Consider the following 22232-nt stretch of genomic DNA (forward strand, 5'->3'; position numbering starts at 1 on the left):
CCTCCCTCTCCCCTCCCCCTCCTCTCCTAGGAGATAGATTTAAACTTTAAAATGTGAATAATTAAAAAAATTGAACACCAGTTTCAATGAAACTTCTTCCATTAGCACCAAAGGAACGATGATGAGTAAGGTGGGCCTAAAATTGTCGCGCTATCGTGCACCGTTTTGGCTTTAATTCAGGAATAAACAAACAAACAAATGAGAGTTTTAGTATATAGATATTTACTGATTTTCTCAAAATGAGTGTAAAATGACCTGGTTAAGTATTTCCAAGATTTTTCGTTTTTATCTCAGTTTTCTACCTGCTGCAGTATTGGTTTATTTCCCTTCTTGATCAGTAAACTGGGCTCAGTTAGCAGCCAAAATGTTGTCTTTGCTGGTAGACCATTACGCAACTTTACTTTTAACATGTTTTAGGAGGCTACCTTCACGCTACAGTTAGGCGTTCCCAATCTGGTCTATTAATAAGAGACCTATGTGGTAATAATTGCCTAAATTGGAGTTAGTCACTTAGTTGACACCCTGAAAAAGTGTGATTAATAGCTTGCAAATAATGGTATGGAAATGGGTACATGGAACAATGCATGTTTTGGATTACTGTAAATGTTAAGACAACTTTATTGGCCCACAAGCCAGGGAGCTATTATTTCCAGCAGCAGATAAAACAGATTGATTGCAAGAGTAAGTGTCGACTTGTGCATACTGTAGTGAACTGATGAAGCCAGTCTAAGCTTAAGTTCTGCCTCCAGATAACATTCTTGTTTGTCCCTGCAAAGAAAGATTCAAATTATTATCCAATGATTTGAGGATACAATCTAGGTCACTGATAATTTTGAGGTGAATTCTGTGCTGTTGGAGATGAATGACATCTTAGACCAAAACCCCACCCAGCTCCTTGGGTGGGCATGGAGCACCTTTGGAAAAGTTGTATGGGTGTTCTCTTGATGTTTCACCCAACCCCAACCAACTAACTTTGCTAAAAGCAAATGATCCGGTAATTCATTTCATTAATGTTTTTGTGATTTAGTTAATCGCTGTCCTCACATCATGATGGGAACTGTTCTTCATAACAAAATAACACTTAAGAAGGGTTCCGACCCAAATCATCATCTGCTCATTCCCTCCACAGTAACTGCCTGATCTATTGAGTTTCTGCAGCACTTTATTTGTTGCTCAAGATGCCCGCATCTGCAGAGAAATAGTTCTGTCTTCAAAACTATTATACTGTTTATAAAATGTCTTGTTATACATTGAGGTCAAGAAATCCATGTATCTTCTTTAACATTGAAAGTGAACAAGGCCCTAATATTAAGTATAAAGACATATTTCAATCAATTTCAAGAATGCAATAGCTTCACTGGTAACAAGTAGAAACATTAAAACATAACACATCAGTCATATATTATTACAAGATTTAACCTGTTTATGCATATCAGTTTTTTTCCTTCCTGTCCTACCTATTCCTGGTTATTGTCCAGACATACAATTATCTTTAGGAACAGGATTACCATTAGAACTATCAAAATCACCAGTAAACAAACGGTGCCAACAAGCAACATAGAAAAAGGCCATTTGACCCATTGAGTCCATGCCAGTTTTCAGGGAAGCAATTCCATGTTAGTTTCAATCCCCTCTCCTTATTTCCCAATATTCCTTCAATTTATTCCCTTTTACACATGTCCATCAACTCTCCTTTGATTCTTTATGCCATTAATCTACACAAGGGGAAGTTTACAGTGGCCATTTTTAAGCTACCAGTACATGGGATGTGGGAGAAAACCAGAGCATTTGGGTGAAGCCCATGCAGCCGTGGAGGAGGGGGGAGATATTCTCCAGACTAGACCCAGGGTCTAGATCAGCGGCTTCCTAAGTGGGTGGCACCTTTCCCTAGGATAACCTAGGGGGTTGCTAAGGGAAAAGGAGGTGGCAGGGGGGCGGGGGGGGGGGGGGGGGAAGAGAAGTTGCAATACACTGTTGACATATTTATGGGTCATTCTGTCGCACCCTCCACTGCCCTTCTTTCTAAAAGCGTGCACAGTTTTGCTAAATAATATTTCTTGGAATTTATCCAAGTAATAACTAGCATATTAAATAATGATTCATGCATAATTATTGTGGAAACAGTCCAAGCGGCGTGGTTAGTACACTCACACCTGTAATTGCCACTAAACCAAAGTTTCATTTCATTAGAGATTTTAGTAAATAGTGCTGCACATGTGTCACTATCACTGATCTTAATGGGTTGAGTAAACCACTTTATTGAATAATGTTCTTTATAGAGTAGGGTAGAGGGCCACTGGGGATTCGTTTATGGAGCTGATGGGGATGGTGGCCCCAAAGAAGTTTTTAACCGTTGGTCTAGATCAAACTGGGGAACGTCCTGATTCCATTGTTGCTTCACCAGTCTGAACAAAGGAATAACCTGGATTAACCTGCAATGGATGCTATCCCTACTCACGCGCCAATCCCTCTTGATCTAGCCTGGGCCCTTCCAAAATGTAATCCATGGTTCCCTAAATTTATGGCTTCAGATGCTGCTTTCGTAGAATGTAATCTACAGCTCACTCAAGGGAAACATGGACTTTAGATACAAATCACCCTTGAATAGACTCCATCAGCTTGATTACTCTCTGAGGCAATGCTTTGCCTGTGCAATGGGAAGTGTATCAAGGGCAGAGAAAAATAGTCCCCTTACCTCGACCATTTTTGTGTGAAGATGCATGTATCTCAATCACGCACACCATACAAACTGCTTCCTCCCTCATCCCTCTACCACCATCCCACCCCCCACCATGTTACATTGGGAATAGACACAAAAAGCTGGAGTAACTCAGCAGGACAGGCAGCATCTCTGGAGAGAAGGAATGGGTCTCTCTAAAGATGCTGCCTGTCCCGCTGAGTTACTTCAGCTTTTTGTGTCTATCTTTGGTTTAAATCAGCATCTGCAGTTCCTTGCTACATGTTACATTGGGGATTCTGCATGAGATGAAAACATTCCTTTCCTGAAGCTGTTGAGTCATCAATGCCGTGCCTGCAAGAAGTCTCAGTGGCAGTAACACATTAAATGAGGGGTATGTTGAGTTGCTTACCTGTTTGGATTCTGGTGACTGCATTCCTGAGGCTCTCTCAATTGACAGGTGGTGGTGACAGCCTGTCTCTGTCACAGAGGCTTTGATTGTCCTGTGATTCTTTTGTGGTGTAATCTTCCCCCTCTCACATCTCTCTTTTGTAGTTACCTCATTTTGTGGTGGGGAGACTTTGATCAGCATTCTTTTTGGTAAAGGCTGCTCTCCCTTTGTTTGCTAATCCACGTTACTGAGCACATTCATTCTACTGACATGACATTACATGTCCTATGCCTAAGTAAGTGCAGCACATTTAGATTACAGTTGGGCAAATGTGCCAAGGTTCCAAAATACCCGGGGCCAGGGTTGGAATCAATCTTCTTGACATATTAAAACAAAGGTTTTTACAAGGGCATGGATAATAAGAAATTCTGTACTCCCAGTACAAAGCCTCACAGGGTGGATTTACAGACATCATCAGGACAAAGCTGCCACATCTCCATCACTTGCAAACTTGCCTGGTAAGGACCATGCAGGGAGTACAGCCCCCTTTACCAGGGGAAGGAAATATATATCGTGATTACAACAGTGAACAGCGCATTCGGCCCGACCATTGCTTACTATTCAGAGTAAACACCTCATCATGCTCAAAGGTTCAAAGGTCAGTTTATTGTCACGTGTACCAATCAAGTTTCAGTGAAACTCGAATTATCGTCCAACCAGTCAGTCTTCCTTTAATGGATCCACAAGAAACTGCAGGTTCTCGAATCTTAAGCAAAAAGCAAATCAAATCTTTGAACTGTGGCCCATTCTCTCATATGTTTCAAAGAAGGACTCGGAGTCAGATTTCTGAACGGGTGCATAGGGAGGTATTGCCTGGATACTGTAGCTCTACTTAAGAGGTTGGGGTAACATTGGTACAGGAGTGGAGATAATATGGGTTCAATAGTTTCCAATCACTAGTTTTGCTGTAGGTTTGCTCCACTCCAGTGGGAAGCTTGTTTGTGGTGAGGTGAAACATTGCTACGGAAATGTTTGTCCAAAGTGTTGAGATAATGGAGTGGCAGTTTGGGACACCATATTGTTCTGAGATCGCTTGTGGGCCCAATGCTTACGATCACCATTTCCATGAAGCAAATGCGGGATTGAGATGAATTTCTGCAGGCACCCTTGATTGACAGATGGAGGAATCAACGTTAGGGTAAAACCTGGGCAAATGGGACTAATGCAGACTAGCAGGTTGGGAGAGTCTAGGACTGGAGGTCATAGCCTCAGAATTAAAGGATATTCTTTTAGGAAGGCGATGAGGAAAAATGTCTGTAGTCAGAGGTTTGATGAATCTGTGGATTTTTTATTACCACAGAAGGCTGTGGAGGCAAAACCAGTGGATATTTGTAAGGCAGAGATAGATAGATTTTTGATCAGTATGAGTGGCAGAGGTTATGGGAGGAAAGCAGGAGAATGGGGTTCGGAAGGAGAGATAGATCAGCCATGATTGAATGGCAGATCTTCTACTTCTATTCCCTAGTACTTGAGGCCCTCTGAGGGGGCACTGTAAACTGTTTATGTCTGTGTTGTTAGGTTTGTGTGCTATTGTATGTTCTTTTTTAGTACCTGCACTGATGTACAGCAATAGACAATAGACAATAGGTGCAGGAGGAGGCCATTCGGCCCTTCGAGCCAGCACCGCCATTCAATGTGATCATGGCTGATCATTCTCAATCAGTACCCCGTTCCTGCCTTCTCCCCATACCCCCTGACTCCGTTATCCTTAAGAGCTCTATCCAGCTCTCTCTTGAATGCATTCAGAGAATTGGCCTCCACTGCCTTCTGAGGTAGAGAATTCCACAGATTCACAACTCTCTGACTGAAAAAGTTTTTCCTCATCTCAGTTCTAAATGGCCTACCCCTTATTCTTAAACTGTGGACCCTTGTTCTGGACTCCCCCAACATTGGGAACATGTTTCCTGCCTCTAACGTGTCCAACCCCTTAGTAATCTTATACGTTTCGATAAGATCTCCTCTCATCCTTCTAAATTCCAGTGTATACAAGCCTAGTCGCTCCAGTCTATCAACATATGGCAGTCCCGCCATTCCGGGAATTAACCTAGTAAACCTACGCTGCACGCCCTCAATAGCAAGAATATCCTTCCTCAATTTTGGAGGCCAAAACTGCACACAGTACTCCAGGTGAGGTCTCACTAGGGCCCTGTACAACTGCAGAAGGACCTCTTTGCTCCTATACTCATCTCCTCTTGTTATGAAGGCCAACATTCCATTGGCTTTCTTCACTGCCTGCTGTACCTGCATGCTTCCTTTCAGTGACTGATGCACTAGGACACCCAGATCTCATTGTACGTCCCCTTTTCCTAACCATTCAGATAATACTCTGGCTTCCTATTCTTACCACCAAAGTGGATAACCTCACACTTATCCACATGAAACTGCATCTGCCATGCATCCGCCCACTCACACAACCTGTCCAAGTCACCCAGCAACCTCATAGCATCTTCCTCACAGTTGACACTACCACCCAGCTTTGTATCATCTGCAAATTTGCTAATGGTACTTTTAATCCCTTCATCCAAGTCATTAATGTATATTGCAAATAGCTGCGGTCCCAGCACCGAGCCTTGCGGTACCCCACTAATTACTGCCTGCCATTCTGAAAGGGACCCATTTATCCCCACTCTTTGCTTTCTGTCTGTCAACCAATTTTCTATCCATGTCAGTACCCTACCTCCAATACCATGTGCTCTAATTTTGCCCACTAATCTCCTATGTGGAACCTTGTCGAAGGCTTTCTGAAAGTCAAGGTACACCACATCCACCGGCTCTCCCCTGTCAATTTTCCTAGTTACATCCTCAAAGAATTCCAGAAGATTAGTCAAGCATGATTTCCCCTTCGTAAATCCATGCTGACTCGGAACAATCCTGTTACTACTATCCAAATGCTCCGCAATTTCGTCTTTTATAATTGACTCCAGCATCTTCCCCACCACTGATGTCAGACTAACTGGTCTATAATTTCCTGTTTTCTCTCTCCCTCCTTTCTTAAAAAGTGGGACAACATTAGCTACCCTCCAATCCACAGGAACTGATCCTGATTCTACAGAACATTGGAAAATGATCACCAATGCATCCACAATTTCTAGCGCCACCTCCTTAAGTACTCTGGGATGCAGACCATCAGGCCCTGGAGATTTATCAGCCTTCAGTCCCATCAGTCTACCCAACACCATTTCCTGCCTAATGTGGATTTCTTTCAGTTCCTCCGTCACCCTAGGATCTCTGGCCACTAGAACATCTGGGAGATTGCTTGTATCTTCCTTAGTGAAGACAGATCCAAAGTACCGGTTCAACTCATCTGCCATTTCCTTGTTCCCCATAACAGCACTTTGGTCAATGTAGGTTGTGTTTAAATGTGCTATACAAATAAAATTGACTTGACTTGACAGAGAAGATTTGATGGGCCGATCTGTTTTCTTTCTTGCTCCTTTCTTGAAAAGTGGGATAACATTAGCGACCCTCCAATCCACAGGAACTGATCCTGAATCTATCGAATATTGGAAAATGATCACCAATGCATCAGTCCCATCAGTCTACCCAATACTATTTCTCGCCTATTGCAAATTTATTTCAGTTCCTCTGTCTCCCTAGATCCTCTAGTACATCTGGGAGATTGTTTGTGTCTTCCTTAGCAAAGACAGATCAGAAGTACCTGTTCAAATCTTCTGCCATTTCCTTGTACCCATAATTATTTCTCCCGTTTCTGCCTTCAAGGAACCCACATTTGTCTTTAAGGGACCCACATTTGTCTTTTTTACGCCCATCTTTCACTTGTCTGCTCTTGTTCCACCCCTTCCACTCACCTTTCTTTACCAGATTTTGTTTACCCTTCTCAGTTTCATCAAGGTGTACCAACTCAAAATGTCGTTTGTTCATTTCCCTCCACATGTGCTGCCTGACCCACTGAGTTCCTCCAGCATTTCATGTTGTGCTGAGGTCTGTGAAGTTGTTCACGGACGTGAGTGACTCCCATAGACCGAAGTTAACAATCTCTGAGATGATGCTGTTTTCTTCAGGCGAGTTTCAGAAAGATAGAACAGCAATGAAGAGAAAAGACCATCCTTCTAACCTCTTACTCATGTCCTCTCAAGTATTTCAGCAGCTCATTTTGTGATTACAATGTACCCTCTAGACATCTATGCAGGCTTACGAAGGAATTAATTGTCACAACTGGTTATGAGTGGAAGTGACTGTTGAACAATTGTGAAATCATCCATTTTAATCCTACATATTAACTTGTCTTACACTGCCTGCAGCACATATAATCATCGTTCTCACCAATCATTCAAGAACTCATATATTGTCCCAGGAAATAGCTGACAGTGTACAGCAACAGTTTTCTGATATTTCCTCATTTCATAAGAGTACATTTTCATTCACTCCCTCCTATGTCAATTTTTAAATCCACATTGGCAGCTGTCTTGCAAGAAATCCGCAAAGGAATATTTGGCCATACCACCATCGTTCATCCTTTACAACAATTGTCCCAACTTCACCCAGAGAGTTGTGAATCTGTGGAATTCTCTGCCACAGAAAGCAGTGGAGGCCAATCCATTGGATGTTTTCAAGGGAGAGTTAGATATAGCTCTTAGGGCTAACGGAATCAAGGGAAATGGGGAGAAAGCAGGAACGTGGTACTGATTTAGGATCAGCCATGATCATATTGAATGGCGGGCCAAATGGCCTACTTCTACACCGATTTTCTATGTTTCTATGTTTCTATTTATTGGGCAAACTTTTATAATTTAATAAAGAGGGCCCCGGAAGATTCCTCATGAAGGGTTGACTTTGAATGCTGTCCACAGGAATGTACATAATTTGGCCTATATATTGCCCTGGCAAAGTTTCAATTATTTCCAAAAAGGGTGATGAGTTTGTACCAAGTTTTTTTTTTCAATTTCCTGCTGTTATGATTCTTAATAATATTTTCCACCATGATTGATATTTGTCCAATAATTCATAACCCTGTTGTTATTGTCTCTATTACCATTTTGTCTCCTGCCAATCTAAAAATTATTCTGATGAAAGGTCAGCTGCCTGAAATTTTAACAATTTATATTTCTCCACAGACACTATCTAACCTGTTGAGAATTTTCAGGGTTTTTTTTTCCATTTATAATAGAAGGAATTTGCACCGATATAAGCCGTTAATAACCTGGAATCATCCGGCAATGATATTGCCATCTTCCACCTCATCCCTACTCTTTAAATTGTTCTACATTGAACAGATTTGCAAAAGAATCTTCCTGACGAAGCCAGCTTCAACGTTGGCACTGACCTTGCATTATAAAAGGCCTTTCAATCATGAATGCTGCCTCATGACAAGGTCTGAATGTTCCCTGGCTGGTTAGGATCACAAGTCATATGCATCATGTTGTGGTTACAGCATGGAGATGTATTCTTGTGGACAGCCAAATTTGTAAAGGATGCTCCACAGTCCATCTCAATTAACAGAACCAAAAAACCTGAGCAGTCAACAAAGGCCATATATAATGGTTCATGTTATTTCTCCAATCTAATTGGAGTTAGCACACATTTAAAGATCATGTCCACTGCACCTGCACAGCCAATGCAGGGGCAATTAAAGTCATAGAGTTGGAAAGCACAGAAACAGGCACTTTGGTCCATCTTGCCCATGTTAACCCATCTACACTAATTCTAATGGATGCTGTCGTGCAAATAAATGCCATAGAAACAATTAGCTCACAGATGCAATTCATCTCTATCGATGTCTTTAGAGTAATTAGTAACTGAAGGATGCTGGCCCAGACACTGGGAGAACCCCTTTCTCAGGAATGGGGCCTTCTGTATCTAACAGTACAAACTGAGGGGGCTTTAATCTCCTTTGAAATTCATCTAGATCTGTGCCCAGCACACTGAGAAGCTCCCAGGTACGGCAGGATGTTTATTAAGGTTTCCAAACCTTTTCAACATCAAGTGATCTGTGATTTTATGTGTTTGATAATGATGAATTTGTCTTGGGGCAATTCCCAATAAACCTGTAAAAGATGCCTATCCATCCTCACCTTTCCAAATAAGAGTGTGGTTATAGAGTTATACAGCTATACAGCAATAAAATAGGCCCGTTGGCCCAACTTGCCCATGCTAACCAATATGACCCAACTATACTACCCCAACTTGCCTGCATTTGGTCCATATTCTTCTTGACCTTTCCTATCATGCATCTATCCAAATGTCTTTCAGAAGATCATTAAGAAGAATGGTCTTAGAAGAAATTTGGGTCTTCAAAAAAAAAGCTGTTGGAAAACCTAATTAAACCATTGCGCGATGTCGCAAGTTTTAGCTGAAATGTCAATAATCTAATGAGCATACTCAGATTCAGCACCCGTAACGTTGTAGCTTAGTGTATTGGGGATAAAGAGACAAAATTCTCAGAGCATTGGAAGATGTTCAACAAAGCTTTGCATACTATTCTGTGTAGTTACTTTCCATGATGAGAGTGTGGTCTGCTTCTAGAGGAAAAGCTTGGTTGAACAACACCATCAATTGGTTCACCATAGTAACCGGCACTTGGGTGGAATCCTTCAGGTTAATAGGAGGGCAAAAATGAGGGAACCTCTGGGATAATAACAGGGCAATAATGAGGGAGCCTATGGGGAAATATCAGGCCAGCAGTGAGAGAGCCCCCAGACTAATATTGGGCCAATAACATGGGAGCTCCTTGGTTAATTTTGGTACACTTTCAAAGTTTAGATTAGTTTAGATTAGTTTATTATTATTATTATTATTATTATATCAGGCGTATCGAGATAGAGTGAAAAGATTTTTGTTTGCCTGCTATCCAATTAAAGAAAATACTATACATGATTACAATCCTGGCTAATATCAGGACAACACTGAAGAGATCCATGGGTTGACATCCAGTTAAAAAGTATATTTGAATAGCCAGCATCTGTCATATCTAGCAGGTGCTGGATCAAGGAATTCGTGTAATTGCAATTGACCTGTCCTGACTATAACTGAGCTAGCTTCATTGTTGTAAATAAACCCCATGTTATTTGTGAATGCATGCAGTCAGACAGTAGAAGCATTAATCTGTTGATAGATCCCTTTACACAATTTATATTTAATGTAAGTACCTTCTCAAAATAGCAATTTTATCACAGAAAGATCAGTATTATGACTGAAGGAGACCAAGGCCAATTGAGAACTGAATGATTGAAAGAATGTCAGTGATCAATACTGACTGTTCAGGACAAAGCCAGCAATACTCAATGTCACGTCAAGGCAAGCCAGAACCTGGTGTCAACGGAAGAAGGATATAATATTAAAGAACATCATAATAGTATCTGTTTCTTGAGATCTTTTTGACCATTAAAGTGCAATGACCAACGAGGGAGTTGGTGCTGTGCAATGTTTTCTTCATATATTCTACTCGAGAAAATATTATTTAGAATGCAGCACAATCAAAAGAAACCTGGATCATTCAAAGCTCTTCACAGTTATCACAACCTGGCTCTTGCTCGATGTTCTGCTCTCTAATGGAGTGGAATCCGTGACAAGACACAACCTGGAAACCCCAGATTAATCTATATCAGCTGTTTTCCCATTCCTAGATAGCCACTGTGTTAAACATCAAAGGAAAATACAGCAGCTTAATGTAGAAGTATCCCAGCAGACTGGTCTTCTGGCAGAGCAGTGTCGTCAGAGCTCAGAAGAGCAGGTGAGCTCCTGCAGAGACAACGGTAGTTGTTATTGGAGCTCTTGTTGCTCATTTCACCAATATTTCTGCCAATTGTAGTTTGAGGCTATTTTGACTTGCATATGAAACTAATCCTTTCTTGACTGCCGTCCATCCTGCTTTGCCATGGATTACATTAATATTGGAAGTTGCAATTCTCATTCTCCAGAGTCACCAAAGTCACAGGATTGACTTTAGTGTTCTGCATCCAGAGAATAATTGGAGCTCCTGCTCCTGACTACTGTACTTGGAAGTCCATTCTTAGTAAGTCAGGATAAGCGCAGCACCAACAATTTATTAACTTTGAATGGATCAGTCTCACCTTGTACTCCCACATTGTGATTGAGACAGAATTCAAATTATTGATCACTCATTCGACTGAAACATTTCTTCTGTTCCTCTCCACAAATGACGCACAATCTATTGAACTCTTCCAGCCTCATTCTGGTTTTTTTTATTACTGATGTTAAGGAGTTTGTTTTCATTGCTGGGGGATCACAATACAAATAATTCTGTGCCATTCTGTACAATCTAAAGAAGTCCTCTTTCAGTGAACAATGGATTCTCCTGCTTCTCCACCTGCACCTTGAGGAATACTTCAAAGAGACAGGTTCAAGAAATGACAAAAAATCAGCAAGAATTAACTTCTCTGTGTCACCAGGGATGGAAGTAGTTGAATCCATTGTTCATTAAATGAAGACTTATTTGGGTTGTACAAAGAGTTTAGAGTGAGGAAAATGGTGTCCACTGTGGATCAGGTCTATTCTTCGGTGAAGATTCAAGGACTGCTTCTTCTCCAATGTATCAGACTCTTGAACAGACCGCTCACAGGGTAAGGGATGTATTCCTGACACTCACCTCTGCCCCACAGTCTAATTTGTTGTAATCCTTGCACCATTTTTATCTGCATTTTCTCTGTAGCTGTAACGCTGCATTCTGTTTCCTTCCTCTTTGCACACATTTATGCTTGTGATTGTAATCATGTATGGATGTTTTTACTTGGGTAGTGCTCACTGTATTTTGGTACATGTAACAATAATAAACCAATACCTATACCAATGCCAAGGTAATTTTTCAAATTAGCTTTCTCTACTTCGGAACGAGTCTATATGTTGCTGGTCACCTAAGTGCAGCTTGCATTGATTAGTAATAAGTGGGTTGACACTGACACTAGCTGTAGCATTCACGTCAGGTATGGTATTGATACAGAAATTCAGAATTTTCTATTGAGGCATCAGCTTTGTTGAATAGCATTAATTTTCTAAAGGATTAAATTTTGACGTCAGAACTTGTTTTGTTTTCTTGATGTGCACCATCCAAGTGCATCAAACTCAAATGCACAGGCACTCAGAGAGCACTCCACTGCTGAATCCATTTATCTGATCTCTTTATTCCGTTCCTACTGATAATTGGCACTTGACGTAATGTAAATCTGGCCATTCTGATTCATGCCAGTCACTCGTGACATCTCTCGTCTTTAGTTTCCAAGCAATAGGCCACCTGACTCACATCTGTGGTAAAATCAAACAGAGAGAAAAAAGGAAGGAAACTAAATCAGGCCTATGCAAATATTCTCTGCAATTTCTTATGGTCTTGGATGGAGCTGTTCCCAAACCATGCTGTGATGCACCCCGATTAAATGCTTTCTACGGCGTATCTGTAGAAGTTGGTGGAAGTTGTTGGGGACATGCCGAACTTCCTAAGTCTTCTAAGGAAACAGTTGCATTGGTGTGCTTTCTTGGCCATTGCTTCAATATGGGTGGTCCAGAAGATGTTTCTGATGATATTTACTCCCAACAATTTGAAGCTTTCAACTGAGATGGTTGAAATTACTTTCACTGAGAGATTACTTAGGCGCAAACAGGGGTATGTGTACCACTTCGCTTCGTGAAGTCGATCACTACCTCCTTTGTCTTGCTGACATTGAGAGAAAGGTTGTTGTCTCGACACCAGGCCATGAGGTTCTCAATCTCCTTCCTGTACTCTGCCTTGTCATTATTTGATATCTGGCCCAAGATGGCAGTGTCGTCTGCAAATTTGTAAATTGAATTAGATTTGTAGCTGGCTGCACTGTCGTGGGTGTACAAGGAGTAGAGAAGGGGTCTGTGAACGCTTCTTTGCGGAGCACCAGTGCTGGGGATTATCGTGGAGGATGATTTGTCCCCTATTCTCAGATAGGAATGCAAGAGGGAAACCGATGAATGAATCAGTCAAGTGATTGAAGAAGCAGATGATAGACTGTAGTGACTAAATGGCTGCCACCACAATTCTCAGAGAAAAATAAGAGATGTACTGCACGGAGGTTAATTTGGGAAGATGACTGAATCAACCAAAACAGAAAAAAAAGATAAATATTATTATATTTAGTTTATATTAGTTTATTGTCATGCACACCAGGGTGAAATTAGATTTCTTGTTTGCATGAACTTCATGGAGTACACAATCAACATGACAATAATAGATGGCATTAATCATAATTAACGGATGCAAAACAGTTGAATGGTGCAAAGATTGTAGTGCAACCTGACGTTGTGCAAACCCCCCCCGAAAATTCAATCATGGAATAACTGAATGAGGTAGAATTAAGAACAAGAGGATATGGCAGCCCCTCCAGAAAAGGTGTGTAAAAGATGTGATTGGTTCAGGGGTCTGATAAGAGTTGGGAAGAAACTGGTCTTAAGTCTGGAGGTGAAGACAGTTACTTTGTGGCAACTTAGCCACTGACGACAGGAGATGATGGTGACACTTGGTGATTAAAGGGTGTTCCCATTCTTGAAAATAGCCAAGGTTTGATCAGAGTAGGCAGTAGAAAAGGAGCATTAGCAGAGCTTGAGGTTGTTATGTCAATCCTGGCTGCAGACAACTAGGCCAATGGATAAAGGTAATGCTTTGCTTATGATCCTTCAGATTATTGTAGAAAAGCAGTACAGTTGACATGACAGACTCTTCACACAATGATACACACTGCTGCTGATTGTACAACACAGGCAGAGCTGAAAATGGACTTCAATAATTCTCCCAGGAATCCTTTACACTTAACCTTCTAAAATGAGTGTAACAATGTGAGGGCTGGCAGTTCAAAAAGGGCAGGTTAAGAACATTCATGTTACATAAACACATTTGCAATAAATGGCTTGCATCTTTATGCAGCTTAGACACAAGGCCTTCAGCCCATCAAGTCCATTCCTATCATCAAGCATCAAATTATACCAGTCCTATTATTTATTCTCTCTGCATCCCAATAAACCTTCCCCAAATACTATCACTCACCTATATACTGGGAACAATTTACAACAGCTAATTAATCTTTTAACCCACACGTCTTTAGGATGCAGGAGGACATTGGAGGATCGGGGTGTGGGGGTAATGCACAAAGTTACAGAGGAAATGTGCAAAGTCCACATGGCCTGATTTATATCTCCTCTGTTTATATGATCATGGTCTGAATTTTATTACCTGGTTCGTGACATAGATTAAGTAAAGAGATGCTCTGGTTCCCAGTTGTCTGCCAATATACATCTCTTCAGTTTATACAAAATGATGGATTAACTCAGCGGGACAGGCAGCATCTCTGGAGAGAAGGAATGGGTGGCGTTTCAGGTCGAGACCCTTCTTCAGACTGATGTCAGGAGTGGGAGGTACAGTGATAAAATGTAGTCGGAGACAGTAAAACTGGTAGGAGAACTGGGAAGTGGGAGGGGATGGAGAGAGAGGGAAAGCAAGGGCTATTTGATGTTAGATAAGTCAATGTTCATATCGCTGGGGTGTAAGCTACCCAAGCAAAATATGAGTTGCTGTTCCTCCAATTTGCGTTGGGCCTCACTCTGACAATGGAGGAGGCCCAGGACAGAAAGGTCAGTCTGGGAACTGGGGGGGGTTTAATTGTTGAGCAACCGGGAGATCATGTATCTTCAATTTAAACCAGCATCTGCAGTTCTTTCCTACACACTCTGTAGTTTATATCCCAGCTTGGTTGTAGAACTTCATCACCAACCAGTGGAACGTTCAAACTGCATGATTTCTCTGAGCCATTCAGCTGTCAAATTGGCCTTTCTAAACAGCTGGAAGTTCCAATACACGTAAATCAGCAGTGAAATGATTCAACTAAACGTAGCTCAGTTTTCAATTAAACTCAATAATTCAACTAAACCTAAACAAGACTCCAGTCTTCACCCTCATGTGTTCTATACAATAAAACCATTGTCTGCTATTATCCTCCATCAACAGTACCTATTTTGTAGGTTTTGTATCGGGTACAAGTAGAATTAAAGTCAATAATTACACCAATAAGCTCGGTCACGTTGAACAGCTGACACACTGAATATTTCCAGCATTTCATAAAGTATTGGAGTAACTCAGTGGGTCAGGAAGTATCGATGGAGGGAATTAATAACCATTTTTTAGGGTCAGCACCTATCTTCAGCAAGCATTTTCTGTTTTTATCTCAGGTTTTCAGTGCCTGTAGGTTTGTTTTGAATTTTGTTTGCGATAGCACAGGGCATGATCTCTAATTGTCTTGGACCTCCTTGCCTCTGGGCCTTAACTTCACTCTGCCAACACTGTGCAGTATTTAGTGAGCTATTGCTGCCCAATGTTGAAAGGAGTAATGCACAGCCACCTTCAGGTTGTTTGAATAATTTGTGGTTATGTCAGGTTACATCCTGCATTTTAAGTTGTTAGCAGTCTTGGCGCATTATACATTGTTTGCATATCAATTAAATGTCCAAATTGCAGCGTATATCCATTAAAAATATGAATGATTTGGGCGAGTGTCGGTTTGAGAAAGCAACTCTTTGTATATACTTCATGGAGTAATAAGAAAGCTGCACAGAAACAAGCCCTTCTTCTTCCCAACTTGTCCATGCTGATCCCATGAAGTTGTTGACGTGAAGATCTCTTTCTGAGCTCGTCTCATTTGCCTGTATTTGGCCCATATCCCTCTAAACCCTTTCTATCCACTATTGGAGATGATGTTCTTTAAATGAGACAGAGGCTGTGCCTATAACCTGAGGTTTTATAAGGGATCCCACAGTGCCTTCCAAATAATCACAGAAGAGGTCACTTTGGAGCTTTACTGTACGTTACTAAAACGGAGCACTAAACAAACTGCTGGAGGTTGACCAGCATCTGTGGAGCAAGAGGAATTGTCAATGTTTTGGGTCGAGACCCTGCATCAGGACTGCGAGTGGAAAGAAAAGATAGTCAGGGGCCAATATGTGAAAGGTGGAGCAAGGAGGGTGAAGGTTGTCAGGCGGATGGTGCCAGGTGGGGGAGAGAGGGAGTGATGGGGTTAGGAGACAAAGGTAGGAAGTACTACATTCTATCTTCTCACAGCCAATTAAGAGTGACCAATCAATACAGGCTTTTGAACAATACCTACAGTCACCTTTAGACTTAAGAGACACAGCGTGGAAACAGGCCCATCGGCCCACCGAGTCAGTGCCGACCAGCGACCACCTCGCACACCAGCATTATCCTACTCACTGGGGACAATTTACAAATTTACTGAAGCCAATTAACCTTCAAACCCACATGTCTTTGAAATGTGGAATGAAACCGGAGCACCCGGAGAAAACCCGCAAGGGCACAGGGAGAACGTAAATTCATTCATTTTCCTTGCTAAACTTCCTTAAGCATCGTATCATTTAATTAATAAACAATCAACCGAAACTATATTCCAAACAGTATTCATGATCTAATTGTAGTTTATCTTTAGTTTTCTGTATCTATTAGTGTGAAACCTGTGATGTCAAATGAATATTTTTGATTACATAAGGCTGTATCCCATGTTTTATGCTGTTAACAAACCTTGGTGTATTGCACACTGTTTGTTTAGTATGAATTGTAGCTCATATCAATTACATTTTGTCTGCCTGTTTTGCAGCAATGTATCGTTGTCACAGTACGTCAGGCTACCCTGAAGCTTAAAGACTCAATATATAATGACCTTTGGGTATGGCGCCTAGCAAATTAATTATTCCCTCTTTTGAATATATTTATACAAATCTCACTTCAACACATTTGCAAGCAATCGAGTCATTAAAAAAACTAGTTGTTAACATAAAAACAGAAAATTATGGAAATACTCAGCATGTCTGTTTGCATCTGTGGGAAAAGAAAAATAGGAAAAGCTTCAAGATGAAGACCCTTCGTCAGAGGATTATGTATTAACTAAATGCCTTTGCCTTCTGAGGAGATTGCTTTTTATCTCGATTGAAAAGAGAGTTTGTTTCAAGTGAAGGTGGGAAAGTAGGCGTTTGATTGTCCGAGGATGAGAGATAGCAGCCATTAACCAGGAAGGTTTAGTGGAGCAGCCTCTTACGAGTGGCCATGTTGGGAGCGAGGCAGTGTTGAGGGGGCTTTGGCTCAAGAGGCTTCAGCAAGAGGGCTGAGAAAATGTTAAAGCATGGCCAGGTGCAGTCTCTGCTTTCCTGGGTCATTTCTGGTGTCATAATGATGGCAGGTGGGATAATGGAACGCTCCTCCTGCAGGATGTTGGAAATCAGGGGCATTTCCAGTGCCTAAGGGTGTTCTGCTGCACATCCTCAAGGACCGTGTTAAGAAACTGGAGCTGCAGCTGGATAACCTCAGGATTATCCTGGTGTGTGACAGTGTCATAGATAGGAGTCACAGTGAGGTGGTCATGCCAAAGGCTCCATCACCAGGAGAAGTAGTGAGCAGAGAGGGTGAGGAATCCCCAGGGGCCCTTCCCCTCCACAACAGTATGTTGTCTTTGCTGCTGTTGTGTGGAGGTCTGGTCAGTGCAGTGGTGCAGTCCATGGTGCGGGCCAATGCAGGGAAGTTCGCTAGTGCCATTCGTGAGGGTTCAAACTAGAGAAGCGGGGGGGGGGGGGGAATGGGAATCAAAGTAGCAGGTCAGAAATTGGAAGGATTGATAAAAAGGTAGTTAGGACCAATAAATCTCAAAGGAAGCACAGGGAGGGAGAAATGAAGGAATATTGTGACGCTGAAGTGTGTTTAGTTCAATACAAGAAATATTGTTTTAACGGTTGACATTTCAGGTCAAAAGCCTGCATCAGGACTAGAAATGTGGAGGGAAGATAGGCAATATACATAAGTGAGAGAAAGAGTGAGTCAGGGGCTGGTAGGTGTTAGGTGGAATGAAGGGATAATGGTAGTTGTGTGGGTGTATGTGAGAGGGGGAGATATAGGAAAATTGAACTAAGGCAGAGGAAACCCAGGTAGATAGGTGAGGACAGATGGAATGAGTTGAGGTGGGGTGATGCCCAAGTGACAAGGAGGGAGGGAGGGAAAAGGTGAGCAAAGGGAAGAAGACCCCAAGTCAATTGGGAAAAGAACACAAGTGAAGTGGCTACCGGAAATTGGAAAATTCAATGTTCATACCATTGGGCTGAAGGCTATGCAAGCAAAATGTGAGGTGCTGTTCTGCTGATTTATTGTTTGCTTCAGCGTGACGGTGGAGAAGGCTGAGGATAGATAGGTTAGTGTGGGAATAGGAAGGGCCGAATGAAACAGTGGACCTGCAAAGCAGCCTTGTTTGTGGATCTTGCAGAAGAGATAGTTGCAGGCAGTGCAGGGTTGGGGCACTAAGAGGTTGGAGGCTGTGCACAGGAGATCTCCTGATGCGATGAGGCCAGGAATCATCTGGGAGACAGTGTCCTGGGGTTATGGTCTAGGGGAAGGACTGAGGAGGTGTACGTGACCAGTCGTCTGGCCTCAGCAAGGTAAGAGACGGTGAACCCGACCACGCTACACCACCCTTACCTGTGGCTTTATTTCTGCTTCCCCCTAATCTTTCACTTTTCTCAGCCTGGAACTTTGTCTTTAGACCTGAATACGGAAGGAAATCCATACACATTTGAGGGATTTTAGAGTTCCTGTTTGTCAAGGCTATATACTTTGTACAATCTCTTGCAACCCATGCTGTACAACATAATTTTACATCTGTCACATACAGCAAAAATGAAGCTTACGGGTGTTCAGAATTTCAACCTGATCCAAGCAATGGAGAAGATTCATATTCTATTCCACATCTGAAATTCAGCTCTATTGGTTTCGATTGAAATAAATTTCATAAAAACACCAGAATTCACAGCTTCAAAACAAAGGCATTTAGTACCATAGTCAGGGATTAATTTCTGGGATTTTTTTGAACTAGTTTGAAAAGATTGGGCTCAAAGAAAGTCCTTACCCATGAAGCCAAACCCCCCAGAAAGAATTAATCATCAGTATTAATTGCATTCAGTTACAGGTCTCTGAGTAGCTCTAAAAATTAAACGGGTTCATTTTGACACGAAGACACTAATAGATATGTCTTAAAAGCTTTTGAATGTGATTTTTTTTTAATTTGCTAAAAAATTGAATGGTGTAGACCGATGTTAGGAGCAAATGGATTTTTGTATTTTGTAAAACTAATTTTCCATCATTTAAAATTGAGTTAGTCCCAGGTGACTATTTGACACTGTGATTAAAGTTGCATATTTTTTGGGATAAATCCATTTTCAGCTGCAATAGGCAAAATGTACCAGGTTGCCAATCGAAAATATATATCAAAAAGTATATTGAAAACAACTTTTATTATTTTCTGCAAACGATACTAAAGTGAGTTTAAGCAGGAATTTGACATTAACTTAAAATGGGTGAAGTTTGTACTTTGACTTCAAAGTAATCCAAAATGAAAACTCTAACTTTCCTTATACAGTAAAACTGATAACCCTGCAGACGAGAGAATCTGGTGCTACTGAACCAGCAGATTTTCCATGTGACTGGAGGTTACACTTATTGATATCAAAACATACTTTCATTTCACTTTCTTCCCAGTAAAACAGTAATGGTAGACCCTTGTTATAACGGACCGGGGGGGTGGGGGGGTGGGGGGGTGGGGTCCGTTATTGTCTGCTATAACCAAGTAAACTATTACAGTTGTGTGTAATTGAAACAAAGAACTGCAGATGAAGGTTATATACAAAAGGACACAAAGTGCTGGAGTAACTCAGTGGGTCAAGTCAAGTCAATTTTATTTGTATAGCACATTTAAAAATAACCCACGTTGACCAAAGTGCTGTACATCAGTTCAAGTACTAAGAAAACAAACATACAATGGCACACAAACATAACAGCACATACATAAACAGTTTACAGCGCCCCCTCAGAGGGCCTCAAACGCAGGCAGTGTTGCTGGAAAGCATGTGTAGGTGACATACAAGGGACCCTTCTTCAGGATGATTCGGTCTGTCGAGTTGCTCCAGCACTTTGTGTCATTTCACCTTACAACTGGGCGCCAATGCTACTGGACTGCAACAGTGAGCCCTTCTTCACCGGTTGAAGTGGCTGTTGTTGCGGCTCACGTTGTAGCCCTGACCAGCAGCCCTTTCCTCAGGTCACTGCCAACATCAGGATCCTCTCGGTCACCGAGGGGCTCCCTCGCCTCTCACCCGTCGCTTAGTCCGCACCCCCACCGCTTCTTCCTTCTCCCCCTCAGTCGCCTCTTCATCTTCCAAAGTGGAGTATGTTGGCGACACTGGGAGGGAGGAAAGGAGGAGGTGGCATTAGAGGGGGGAAGAGGCCGCGCGGACACAGCGACGGGAGAGGGAGGCAGTGGGGGAGTGGACTAAACGAAGGAAGAAGCGACAGCTGGTGAGAGGTGAGGGAGCCCCAAGGTGACTGAACATGGCCTGTCGGTGGTGACGGCCTGAAGAAAGCGCTGTCTCCAGGGGCTACATCGTGAGCTGCAACAACAGCCATGTCAACTGGACCGTGTGGGGTGGGTGAAGAAGGGCTCGCTGGTGCACTCTGTTTATTACCTTCTTTGATCAGTCATTGGTTGGGTGGTTAAAGTATGCCAAATAATAATTTTGTTATTCCTCAGTATCTTGATAACATCTCTATTGAACAGCTTGACAGGGGAGGAAGCTTCAAGGACATCTTCATCCTCAATGCTTGTGGAACCCAGCATGTGAGTGCTAAAGACATGACTGAAACACTTGCAATTACTTTCAGCTTGAATTGTCAGGTGGACAATCCATCACATCTTCCTCCAGAGATTCTCACCATTACAGAAGCCAGCCTTCAGCTCGTTCAATTCACTCCACATCTTGTCTTGAAATGGATGAGAGCACCAAATACAACAAGGGCTATGTCTCTAGTCAACGTCCCACCTGTATTACTGAAGGACTGCGCTCCTGAACTAGCTGGACCTCTAGCTAAGCTTTTCAAGCGCAGTTACAACACAGGCTGCTACCTAACAATACAATATAACTTGTTCACATGAATTCAGTCCAGTTAATAATGGCCCAGTTTACACTTAAGCATCAGGAAAGTGACTGAAGGTGTCATTGATAATGCAATCAAGTGGCATTCACTCACCACTCACCCGATCATTGATGTCCACCGGGTTATGCCAAGACAGTCGATTCCAGACATGATTATAGACTTGGTCCAAACATGGTTTGAAGAGCTGAATTCCAGAGGTGAGTTCAAATGAAGCACTTGACACTGAGGCAACATCTGACTGAATGCGGCATCAAGGTTCTCCAGGTGAAACTGTGCTCAAAGGGCATGAAGAAGAAAGAACGCACCCCCCTCCTACAGGGAACACCCCCCTCCTACAGGGAACCTCAAGTAGGGTTCCACTGGTTCTTCCCCTTCCCCTTTTAGCCAGGTGGCCCCAGCTACTTCCCACCATACAATAGTCCTCATGCCCCCCCTCCTCTCTGAAAATTCTTCCCGACACAAGATAGAGTCTAATCTTGACATTCAATGGCATTACCATTAACGATTCTCCACCATCACCATTTATCAAACACTCACTTGTACAGCCACATTAATACCAAGACTACAATAGCAAATCAAGGGCGGGATATCCTGCAATGATTGACTCATTCTTTCTCAATCTAAAGTCTTTCCATGATATACAAAGCACCTGTACACTGTAAATGGATCGATTGTAATCATATATAGTCTTTCTGCTGACTGGTTAGCACGCAACAAAAAGCTTTTCACTGTACCTCGGTACATGTGACAATAAACTATATTAAAGTCAGGCATGCAGTGGAATATTCCCCATGAGATGAGTGTGGCTCCAACAATAGTCAAGAAGCTAAACATCACCTGGGGAAAAACACAGCCTGGTGGATTTGTACCCCATCCACCACACTAACATTCCTTGTCTCTATCAGCAGTGACAGCAGTCCACACCATCTACAAAATGAACTGCTGTTACCCTGACTGCACCACCTAAGCTTACCACCTCCACCACCAGGGCTAGATCAGCAGGCACATGGGAACAGCACCATCCCTTCATGTTACACATCATCCTGATTTGGAAATATATTGACAAGCCTAATCGTTGCTAGATCTCATTCCGGGAACTCCCTCCCAACAGAAGATGAGGACCACCTTTACCAGAAGAGCTC

This window comes from Rhinoraja longicauda, chromosome 13 (assembly GCF_053455715.1).
Source record: "Rhinoraja longicauda isolate Sanriku21f chromosome 13, sRhiLon1.1, whole genome shotgun sequence".
NCBI lineage: Eukaryota > Metazoa > Chordata > Chondrichthyes > Rajiformes > Arhynchobatidae > Rhinoraja > Rhinoraja longicauda.